Consider the following 13,048-nt stretch of genomic DNA (forward strand, 5'->3'; position numbering starts at 1 on the left):
AAAATTATAACTTTGCATTGAATAATTTCAAAAATCATGAAAATTTAATAACTATAATTTAAAGTTAATTTTTTATGGAATTTAAAATGTTTAATATTGAAATAATAAATAAATTTTTAAAACCATTTTTTTGAAGTAAAACTATTTTGCACTAAAACTTGTTATGGATATAAATTTTCCCTTTCCCTAAATTTCATCAGACTTAAGTATAATTTAAACAAATTTTATTTCTTTTGTTTAAATAAAATGAAAGGTATTTAAATTACTTACATTTCCTTTTTTATACGACTTTTTGTTATATTTTGCATATTTAGCCTCCAGACAAAATTCTTAAATAATGTTCAACGTGAATTTTTGTTTATTTTATGAAAATTTTAACATGTATTTGCTAAAATGTAAAATATGTAAAGAACGTAAATATTATTTGCATATGTATGTAAATATCTAAATATTTCTATGTACATTTGATGATTTTTTTTGCTACATACATATACACTCTTACATGTATATTTGTTTTTTAGTATTTAGTTTAAAAAAAATTAAAAAAAAAACAAACCAAACTCATACATATGCAGGGATTGAGAAAGAAATTCAACATGTGTTTTTCTAGTTATGGAAATAAAATTCATATGTATTTTTATATGTAAATATCCTGTCAGACGGGAATTTAAGCTATCAACATTTTTTATAAATTATTTATTTGTTTTAGGAAAAAAATATTTTTGTTTGCTTAAAAAAAATATATATTTAAAATTGGTTTATTTAGATGAATATTTAAAATATTTTAATATTTTTATTATTTATTACTTTTAACGAAACAACATTTATGCTGTTTCCAACTGAATCTAACAATGTCAAGGTAAAATCTGCAAGCCTTCAAAATTATTTTTATTGTATTTTTTACAACTTTTTTAAATTTCTGCACAAATCTCACTTTTCTTTCAACATAATTCTTTCAAATATTTATAACTTTTCTTACCAGTTTCATCTCACCATAGTTCATAATAACTTTAGTGGTTTTTCCCTTCGCAGTTTGTTAACGAAAATAAATTCATGTGCCAAACTCTTTGAATTAAAGTTTGCCACTAAACTTCTGCTACCTTTTAGATAATATGACTAGAAGCTGAAATAAGAAAGTGTAGTTGGTATAGTACGGCATGATAATAACCTACACCTTTAGACTAGACTATAGTCTTTAGTTCAGATTATAGACTACTTCCAGACTATAGTCTATAGTCCTAAACTAAGTCTACAGTTTAGACTATAGTCTTTAGTCCAGAGTTTAACCTTTAGTCCAGACTAAAGCATATAGTTCAGATTATTTTCTATAGTCCAGACTATGGTCTTTAGTTCAGTTTATAGTATATAGTCCAGACTATGGTTTTTATTTCAGAGTCTATAGTATAGTCCAGACTATAGTCTATCAACCAGACTATAGTCTATAGTCCAGACTACAGCCTATAGTCCAGACTACAGCCTATAGTCCAGTATAGCCTATAGTCCAGACTATAACCTATAGTCCATACAATAGGCTATAGTTCAGGCTATAGTCTATAGTTCAGACGAAAGTCTATAGTCCAGACTATATTCTATAGTCCAGAGTATATTCTATTTTCCAAACTATATCCTATAGTCCAGAATGTAGTCTATAGTCCAGACTATAATCTATAGTCAAGACTATAAAGTCCAGACTATATTCTATAGTCCAGACTCTAGTCTCCATTTCAGAATATAGTCTACAGTCTAGAGTCGAGACTATAGGCTATAATTCAGACTATAGTCTATAGTTCAGACTAGAGTCTATAGTCCGAACTATATTCTACAGTCCAGACTATAGTCTATAGTCCAGACTTTAGTCTATAGTCCAGACTATATTCTATAGTCCAGATTATATTGTCCGGGCTATATTCTATAGTCCAGACTTTAGTCTATAGTTCAGACTATATTCTATAATCCAGACTATAGTCTATAGTTCAGACTATAGTGTTTAGTCCAGACTATAGTCTATAGTCCAGACTTTAGTCTATAGTCCAAACTATATTCTATAATCCAGACTATAGTCTATAGTCCAGACTATATTCTATAGTGCAAACTGTAGTCTATAGTCCAGACTATAGTCTATAGTTCAGATTACAGTCCAGACTATGGTCTATAGCCCAGACTATAGTCTACAGTCTAGAGTCCGGACTATAGTCTATAGTCCAGGCTATAGTCGACAATCCAGACTATAGTCTATTTTGCATATTATAGTCTATAGTGCAGACGATAGACAGTTGCCTGCAGTCCAGATCTTGGTCTATAGTCCAGACTGTAGTTTATGGTTCACACTTTAGACTGTAGGCCAGACTATTGTTCTGTTGTCGACTATAGTATAAAGTTCAGACTATGTACCAGTTTGTTTATAGTTCAGACTATAGTCTGTAGTCCTCAATACATAAAATAGGCCAAACTGTAATCTCCAGTCTAGATCTATGTATTACAAACATCATCAAAAATGTTAATCGTTCCGTAGGGTAAAAAGACGTACTTTTAGTTTTTGGCAATAAGATCTCACATTCAAATATATTTGTGTAACGTAAATATCCCTTAGCAACAATAAGGCAAGCAAAAACTTAGCAAAGAAAAGAGAAATTACAAAATGAACATGTCATTTATGGTGCAACATTTGTTTCTTAAAAAGTTGCACAACAAAAGTGAACACAACAATTTATGGTGACAGAGAAGAGAAGGTGGTGGTTAGCAATAAAAAGTTGTAACTTAATTGAATTAGAGCGGATATTTAAAAAAGAAATGTAACTAGTAATTTATTAGCCTTAAAATACTTACAACATATTGTTTTGTTGAATTATAAAGAAAATTTCAAAATTTATAACAAAAGTCGTTACATGACGTATACTTTATTTGTAATTCATTATATGATAAATATTAAGTATACGTTTGTAGTAACAGACTTGCTTTATAAAAAGTTGTAAAATTTTGTTGTTTTATGTAAATTAAAACATTTTTTTAGCATTAAAACAAATATTTTAAATTTGAGTTGCTACAGGAGGTAGATTTCATTTTAATTAATTACTTAATTAATATTACGTATATGTTGTAGTTACACAAAACATGTTACTTTAACATGAAGTTTAAAACTTTTGCTTTGGCAATTTTCTTGAAAAATGTATTTTAATATGAAATCTTTTTAATGCTTTTACTATGCTATTTAAATCTGTGTAAAAAAAAGTTTCAACAAACTGCCAGCCTGGTCATGGCTTTCAAAATAATTAGTAACAATCTGTGTAAAAATTTGTCAAACTCATGAAATTAAAAACTTTAGTTGCAAGTTTTTGCTTTTCGTTTTGAATTTTGTTCTTCTGTTTTAACGATTTTTTTTTGTATTCAACATTTAGTTGCTCTGTCTGCAAATGAATGACTTATAAAAAGTGAGTGACATTTAACAGCAAAAAGAAACAACAACAACAACCGTTTTTTTTCCTAATAGAATTTTGTTAATAAAAGCGTAAAACAAAAAGCATCGTCTGTAAATTAAATCACATCAAAACTTTACAAAAAAAAACTACTGTAAGCAATGGGGTAATTTGGTACAATAAAGTACCGGCCTACTCACTTGTACTTGTCGTCTGCAGTACTTGGAAACATGCATCGTTGTTTTGTTGCAACATATTTATGTCTCAAATCAAAATGAACCAAGGGAATAGAAATTAAAAAAATAACTTTTTTAACATTAGTTTGAGGAGAAAGTCGACTTACAAATGAAGTCGTAATTTGAATATTAGTTTTTAAACCCATAAAGCTAATAACAATATTCGTACAAACACGTTCTGACGGCATCTAGTTCTTTGCTCCAGAGTCATATTTTTATCTAGAAATAACCCTCGGCAACAGTTAATTTAAAATTTTGATATCTGCTGTTGTTTTTGGATAAATTTGAACAAAATTTCATATTCTGGAGCCGTTTCTCTTACGTTTTTAAGGTTATTTGTGGGTTGTCTATACATGCATATGCTTGCCACTTGTAGCTAACACTTTCAAAAAAGAAAACTATGCTGCATAAATGAAAAATTCTTAACACGCGACAACCATGAATGAATAAAATAAATGAATACTACAACACACAACTGTTGCCAAAGTTCGCCAAACAAAAATTGAAGAAGCCCAAAAAGAAAACTATAAAAATAATATTTTGCTCTTGAACATACAAAAATCAAGTTAAAGTTTTTTGCAACTTCTTTATTTTCAATGTTTCTGATAAAGCAACAAAATGAGAAATAAATAAAAAAACCGAACATGCAGCTGCCTGCATTAATAGCAATAAACAAAAATTCAACGTTTGTTGCAAGCCAACTTATACAAACAGCAGCAGCAAACAGCAACAACAAAAAATGAACAAAATGAAAAACTTACAGCAGATGTTTTATTACAACAACTAAAAATAGTAATAATAAAAATAAAAAAATAATCGACAACAGAACAGAAAAAAAAATGTTTGCAAAAGTTGTAGCAACAAAAAAACCAAAAAGTTGTAGCATAAAAAAAACTACGAAAGTTCTAAAGTCATTAAATTACCTGCACTGAATGAACACTCTCCTACATGCAACCTCACACATATACTTGTGTACACTTGCCACAACAACAATTACAACAATGAGCATAAACAATAAAGCAAACAAAGTTTTACTTGCCATAAGTTGCACTCGTTCTTTTTTCTTCTTCTTCTTCTTCTTCTTATATATTCATTGTTTTTGTGCATGAAAGTTAGTTTTTTGTACAATTTTGTTTAAGTCGCCTTTTATACAAACATGTTTCATTTTATAGTTTTTTATTTAATAAATTTTTCTTTTGTTTTTAAGTTTGTTTTTTGTTAGTTAGTTATTTTATGGACTACTTGTTGTTGTAGCAAACATCAACAAACCTTCTTAAACAATTTTTAAGTGTGAAATAAAAATAGAAACATAAACAATAGGGAAAAAAACTTAAAGTTATTGCTTTTAGTTATTTAAAGTTTAGTGTAACATTTTTGCACAATTATACGACTAGATTTTGAGAATTTTTCAAGAAAAACAGGAAATTTCGACATAAAGTGAAATTTTCCGAAAATTTTCTATAAAAAAAGAAATCTTATGAAATTTTTTTATAAAAAGGGATATCTTGTGAAGTTTTTCTATAAAAAGGGAAATTTTTCCGAAAATTTTCCATAAAAAGGGAAATTTTTCCGAAAATTTTTCATAAAAAGAGAAATTTTTCCAAAAATTTTCCATAAAAAGAGAAATTTTTCCGAAAATTTTCTATAAAAAGAGAAATTTTTCCGAAAATTTTCTATAAAAGTAGAAATTTTTCCGAAAATTTTCTATAAAAGTAGAAATTTTTCCGAAAATTTTCTATAAAAAGAGAAATTTTCCGAAAATTTTCTATAAAAAAAGAAATTTTCCGAAAATTTTCTATAAAAAGAGAAATTTTCCGAAAATTTTCTATAAAAAGAGAAATTTTCCGAAAATTTTCTATAAAAAGAGAAATTTTCCGAAAATTTTCTATAAAAAGGGAAATCTTGTGAAAATTTTCTATAAAAAGAGAAAATTTTCCGTAAAATTTATAAAAAAAGAATTTTTGAGAAAATTTTTTTAAAAACAGATATTTTTCTAAGAATTTTCTATAAAAAGAAACAATTTTCCGAAAATTTTCTATAAAAAAAGAAATTTTCGTAAATTTTCTATAAAAAGAGAAATTTTCCGAAAAGTTTTCTATGAAAAGAGAAATTTTCCGAAAAATTTTCTATAGAAAGAGAAATTTTCCGAAAAATTTTTTATAGAAAGAGAAATTTTCCGAAAAATTTTCTATAGAAAGAGAAATTTTCCGAAAATTGTCTTTAAAAAGGGAAATTTTCTATAAAAAGAGAAATTTTCCGAAAAATTTTCTATAGAAAAAGATATTTTCCGAAAAATTTTTTATAGAAAGAGAAATTTTCCGAAAAATTTTCTATAGAAAGAGAAATTTTCCGAAAATTGTCATTAAAAAAGGAAATTTTCTATAAAAAGAGAAAATTTTCCGAAAAAATTCTATAAAAAGAGAAAGTTTTCCGAAAATTTCTATAAAAAGAGAAATTTTCCCAAAATTTTCTATAAAAAGAGAAATTTTGAGAAAATTTGCGAAAATTTTCTATAAAAAGAGAAATTTTCCCAACATTTTCCATAAAAAGAGAAATTTTACGAAAATTTTCTATAAATAGAGAAAGTTTACCAAAATTTTCTATAAAAAGAAAATTTTCTGTAAAAAGTGATAGATAAGATATTCTATAAAAAAAAGAGAAATTTTTCTATAAAACGAGACATTTTTCTATAAAAAACGATTTTTTTTCGAAAAAAATTCGGTGTTAAAAAATTATTTTCCTTGTTTCTTGCAGATTGTAGTCATTGACAAGTAGGTAGTTTTATAAGTACTAGTCATTACCGAATTTTTGCTGAAATGTTAATTCAAATGAAATGAATATTAAACCGATCAACTCAATTTTATTAAAAGCCATTTATTTACCCTTCAATTCTTAATTTGACGAATGTGTTTTATATCTGTATATGATATAATTTCAAAAATTCTTTACAAAATCAATAAAAATATGTGGTGCATAAACCACCAGAAGGTTTACAGTCATAAAAGAGCCATTCAAATTTTTATAACTTCAATCATTAACGGAAATATTCTTTTACTGAAAATATATGTATATTAATATATAAATCCATATGTGTGTATGTTTGCACATATTGAAATACATTCATAAATATATAATGCAATAAAGCATATTTGAATAACCAACACCATCTGTATATCAGTGTTTATAGCAATGTGTGTGACCTTTTATGATAATAAGATACACACATGCTTAAATTTTATCCTTTCTCAAATACTTTTTCACACAAATATACACAGTCAACATATACATACATATGTATATATAGACATATTAGCATGCTTAAATGCCTCACAGGATAACAGAGAATATACACACACGTAAGGACTTTACTGCATGCCAACACAGCAAAATAAACCGAGGAGAGGGAATGAAAAAAGTCAAGTATTTTGCACCTGTTTAAAAGCCACGTTTCATTTGCATTTTATGATCATAAAAATAAAATACAAATGAGAAGAAAAAACGAATGAAACTTTTCTGCATACCTGGGAGAATATTTAAAAGAGTTATGGAGGAATGTGTGTAAATATTCGCAAACACTTTACATACATACAAATGTGTGAGTCCTTATGAGAATATGTAAAATATATACATACATACGTATGTGTATGTATGGGAAAGTATGTATATGTAGAAGAATGTATGGTGTTTCTATGAATGTATGCAAAAATATGGCTTTCAAAGTCATGAATATTATACATATTTGTGTTGACACACTAACACTTTAATATGATTCTACTGCGAGTATATCCTTGTATGTAGGTTTATTGTGTATACGATTATTCATGAACATATTATAAAAAAAAACTTAACTTTAATTTGTTAAAAACTTTAAGGCAATATGAATAATAAATGTTTTTTTAATGAACTAAACTATTAGTTTTTTTTTGTGCTAGTTTTATTGTAACATACAAATTTGTAATCGTGTTTATTTTTTATGCAAAAAAAAGTTTATAAATCTAGTAGTTGTTTTTAAGGGCTGAGAAGTTTATAAATGTATATGTATATGTATTTATATAAATGGAAATTTAATAAAAGGAAAAATTTCAAGAAATTTTCTATTTTAACTAGATTATATTAAGTGACGTTACGGTTGCTTGCTAGTTAGCGAGTTCACTCGCAGGCCTTGTGACCCATTGTGATACTCTTACTAAAAGGAGAATGGTTTCCCTTCCTTGTTTCGTAACTTTTATGGTTCCTGCGGTTTTCGGTGAGAACCAGCCGGTATTTCTAATAAAACCGATCATATTTACTAGTGATATGATAGATACATATAATCGGATTCTTCTCGCGGCTGTATCGATTTCTATTTTAACTAGGTGGCGTGTCATAATGTCCATACATTATGTCACTTTTTTAAAATGTCGTAATGTCCATGGACATTGTGACACTTTTAAAACAAAAATGTATTGGAAAATTTGTTTAGTATTTATGAAAGGGACACACTTATACCGAAAAGAATTGCTTCTAAATTTTCCTTTTAAAAAGTGTTCTGGATAGCCGGCCTTTGGCCGTGCACAGGGGTTCCCAACTCTGGGGAATTTCGAATACCGGCTTCGCTAAAATAAGCCTTTTTTTGATAAATGAACTCTTTAAAATCCATGGACTTTCTGTCATATTGCTCTTGGACATCGTGACACTTTTGAAATTGTCATTATGTCCATGGACATTATGACTCAATTTAGTGTGTCATTGGTATTGAAAATGGGCAATATCGGTCCACGTTTTCGGATAGCCCCCATACAAGTGGACCCCAGAAAAACAGCTTTAACGGGCATATCTGTTTTAAAAGTACGAGTATAGCAATGAAATTGGACGCACATAAGTTTCATGAGAGTCAAAATATCTCTACCAAATTTTATGTGGATCGGTCAATAGAAGCTCATAGAAGGCCTCCTTCAAAAAACGACTTTAACGCTCAGTACTGGCTTAAAAATACAAGTATAGCAATGCAATGTGTCATAAGTAAGTCTCTTACGAGCAAAATTTTCTCTAGCAAATTTTACGTGGAGCGATCCTTAGTTGACCCTACCCGCATATAAGGTCCGCTCCAGATAATTATTTTAACGCTCATTACTGGCTTAAAAGTACAAGTGTAGAGATGAAATTTGACATAAGTAAGTTTCTTACGAGCCAAAACCTCAGAAACTTTTATAGGAGCGTAAATCTTCCTACCGAATTTAATGCGGAAAGTGTCGGGAACTGATATTCGATGTAAACATATTTTATATGAACCAAAAAAGGTCTCAAAAAAATTACGAAATAATTTATGAAAAACGGTCAATAATTCACCCTACCTCTTATATAAGGTCCACTTCAGTAAATTTGATGAGTAATATCACCCGGATGTTTATAAGAGAGCATTCCTTTTACGGCATACGGTTTGATGGTGGGTATATTAGATTCGGCATAGCCGAATATAGCACTCTTACTTGTTCCTACTAAGATTTTTCATGTAAAGGGGCGCACAATAAGCCCTATTCCGGACTATGTGTATTTCTTTTGATCTAATTTTTTCAGAAAATTTTTGATAAATTTTCTATTTTGAGAAAATTTAAATTATTTCACTTAGGTTAACTGTGGTTAGGTTAGGTTCAGCAGACTGTATACTTAGAAAAGTATAACTTTATTTGGGTCCAAATTAGGTCCCTTTGTAATGCCTGGAAAGGAAACAGATACGGAAAGGAGCGATAGAGACAGTAATGGGTAGTATTTAAGAACTGAAAAATAAAAAGAATAAAAAGAGATAGTAGCGAGCCTATAAGACAAGTGAGGATCATAGTGTGTGATCAATTACACACCCATTTCGACAGTTTTAAGAATGCTAGAATACGTTCAAGTTGAACAGTTGATAGATCCGATAGATCAGAAAAATATGCCGACCCTATTGCCTGATAACGGATCGATTCAAGGGTCGGACAATTACACAGAAGATGAGTAATTGTTTCTTCTTCTTCTTCAATTTGACAGCTCCTACAGAACTCATTGCATGGAAGACCAATGCGTCTTGCATGGTTTCCGAACTTGGAATGACCAGTAAGAACTGATAACAGAGTGCTCAGATGTGTTCTACTAAGACCTAATATGTAGGTTGTTTTATGAGGATCCATACAGGACCATAGCAACTTAGCAGCCAAGCAAGTGTGTTCTGAGACCACCGATGTTGAGCTAAACTATATTTGTTTCTTAATGACCGCTAGGGGGACGCCGCAGAATTGGTCTATATCCAGTATGGCCATCCTCGTACCAGCTTTCGCCAAGATATCAGCAATAGTATTGCCCATTATATCCCCGTGACCTTTGACCCAAACGAGGGTAATTCTTTAATGTCTCGCCATCTCGTTTAGAGACGTCCGGCATTCTTGGACAAGTTTTGATGCGGAGTAAACACCTATCAGGGATTTGATAGCGGCTTGGTTGTCAGTATAGATTCTGATATCCCTATTGAATATCCGATAGTACCTAAGCCAATTAGATGCCCTTTTTATCGCAGAAATTTCCGCTTGCAAGATGGTGCATTCATCATTGAGTCGGAAAGATATTTTCTTTCCAAATTCTTCAATGAAGATTCCACTGCCGACACCTATAGTTGTTTTAGAACCGTCTATATACACATTAACTGTGGTCAGTCCTTATTCAATATTATTTTTTATTTAAATTCTCCAAACATTATAGTCTATTATGTTAAAATAAAATAACATTTTAATACATGTTTATTTGCTCCTTTAGAGTATTTAAAAATCTATAAAAAAAAAACAACAACTATCAACAGCAAAAAACCTTGCATGCCAAAAGTTTTTCGCCAACAAATATAACACCAACAATAACAGTGAGTTTATTTTTTCTTATTTGAAAAAATAATAAAAATCCCGAAATCAATTTTTAAATTAAATTTGCAAGTGCCCGTGCATTTAAAACTGAATACCCTATTCTGTTGTTTTTATAAACAACAAAATAGAAGTTGTTTATTTTGTTTTATTTTTTTTTTCCCTTACAACTGCATTTAGAGTTGGAAAACAACCAGCCAAGTGTAGAAAGGAATGTAAGAAAAAATAAACTCACTGTTATTGTTGGTGTTTTGTCAAAACTTTAATGTTTTGTGAAAGATGCGTTTTGAATTCTTATTGAGTTTAAAATAATTCTTTCATAAGACATTTCTAGTTTTCCTAAAATATTGGGAAAGGTTTCCTGATGAGCTGGCTTAAGCAACCGGCGAAATGCGCATAGGAACTAGCTTCCCCACCATCAATACATTACAGTGAATTTATTTAAAAATTGGGGTTGAAAGCACGATAAGAAACTCTTTAACTTATTTGAAAAAAACAACACAACAATAAAGTTGTCCATTACTGAACAACTACTGACTTACTATACTAGAGTCCTGGAAATTTTTATACACAGAATAAATAAACTAAAGCTCTAGAACTAAATAAACTTTTACTAACTAAGGCAGGTCAGTTTTTAAACTTTTTAGAATATTAGGAATATTGATACAAAACAAAAAGTCCATAAAAAAAGTATTAAAATGCATATTTACAGACATGTTGGGAAACTTATTTTTGAGGAGACTATAATATCTTTATGCTCATATAAGATAAACTGGGTTTAAAGGATTGTTAAAGAAATTCAATAAACTTTTGAAATAGCTGTACAAAATTTCTTTAAAGTAATTACTTAGCAATACCCTTTTATGTCTTAAACATTTTAATAACAATTTATTCCCTTTTATAGACCATTCTCAGCAAAATGTTTTGCTAAATGAAAACTAAAGACCCCTCCTTAAAGCAAAAACAATCTCCCGAAAGTCATAAAATTTAATTAAATCTATATACAACAGCATGCATAAAATTTATATAATAACAATAAATTTACTAAAGTGTTCTTCTTCGTTTGCAAGTTATGCAGCAACACAATGTTGCTGCCAGAAAGGAAACAACATTGATGAACAAAACCCCCAAGAAGTAGAAAAAGACAAAAACAAGAGTCTCCAAAATACCTAAAAACCACCCACGTAGATATGAGAAAAGGTTGTCTTTGCTTGGTATGGCTTGTTGTTTGTTTTTGCTATGTATTTAGCTAGAGCTTTTGTTTTTAACAATATTTTCTCAGGGTAAATGTTGTTGTTGTTGCTACATTAAAATTTATTACCAACCAAATAAACGTGTGAATGTTGCCAACTTAATGCTTAACAACAGCTGCAATATATTTTGTATGTTAGCAAGAGCCAGCAGCAATAGTAATAGTAGAAAAAGAAGAATTACAAGCAACAGGAATATTAAGCGAGACAGCAACAAAATAAATACCCACATACACACACATACATATAACCGATATTAAGCCAAAAAGTAAATATAAAATTGTTGTACAATTTTAACTGGAAATATTTTGTTAAATTTTATTTATTAGTTAAAGGGTTTTTTCAAAGAGGAAGGTTAGCATAGAAAAATTAAAAATTTTCAAGAGAAAGCTTATCAAAAGCTTTGTACTCAAAACTAAAGTCTGTTTTCTATTTAACTCTGGTGAGTATACACAACAGTTTTTTGTGTCATTGGAAAGAAAATTTAAGATTGCCAGAAAGCTTACTCTTTAAACAAGTTTATTTTCCCCAAAAGAGCCTTTCTCTTAGAAAAGCCTTTTATGGTAGAGAGCTTTTTGAAAAAATCTTATTTAAAAAATATTTTCTAAGCTGAGTTTTTTCTTTAATTTATTTCTTTCTGAAATTTAATATTTTCTAAAAAGCATTTATTGCAGAAAGCTTGTTTTATAAAAAGATTTTAAGACCGCTATTATTTAAAAAAGCTTTCTTCAAGGAAGATTATTTTCTAAATATCTTTTGCTTAAGCTTTTTAAAAAAGTAATTTTATAGTAGAGAGCTTTTGAAAAATAACTTTTTTTCCAAAAAAAAAGTCTAAAAAAAGAAAAATGTATTATTCTGTGAAAAGTTTTTATTGAAAAATGCTTATTTCCTATTTTCACCTTATTTAAGAAAGCTTAGATAATAAGCTTTCTTCTTCATGGAGATTATTTTCTAAAAATCTTTTACTTAAGCTTGCTCTCTATTTAAAAATAGTTTTTTTTTTTTTAAATTTTTCAAAAAAAAAAAAAATATATTTTTTTTTTTAAACTATTTTTTTGAAAAATGATTATTTCCTATTACAACCTCCGATCTACCACTATCGGAAGTCACAAAACATTTTATGATGGCTTATTTTCTCAAAAGCTTTTATTTAGCAATGCACAGTGGGGCAGAATGGAAATTTTTTGGAAATAAATCTGGCATTTCTAAACGGCTGATCCGATCGGGATAAAATTTGGCGTGAGCGTAGCCAAGGAGTATTCGAGTTTAAGTTTTGAAGATGAACC

This window comes from Lucilia sericata, unplaced genomic scaffold (genome assembly GCF_015586225.1).
Source record: "Lucilia sericata isolate MDLA Ls3-8-SP2 unplaced genomic scaffold, ASM1558622v1 Contig000273F_arrow, whole genome shotgun sequence".
Taxonomy (NCBI): Eukaryota; Metazoa; Arthropoda; class Insecta; order Diptera; family Calliphoridae; genus Lucilia; species Lucilia sericata.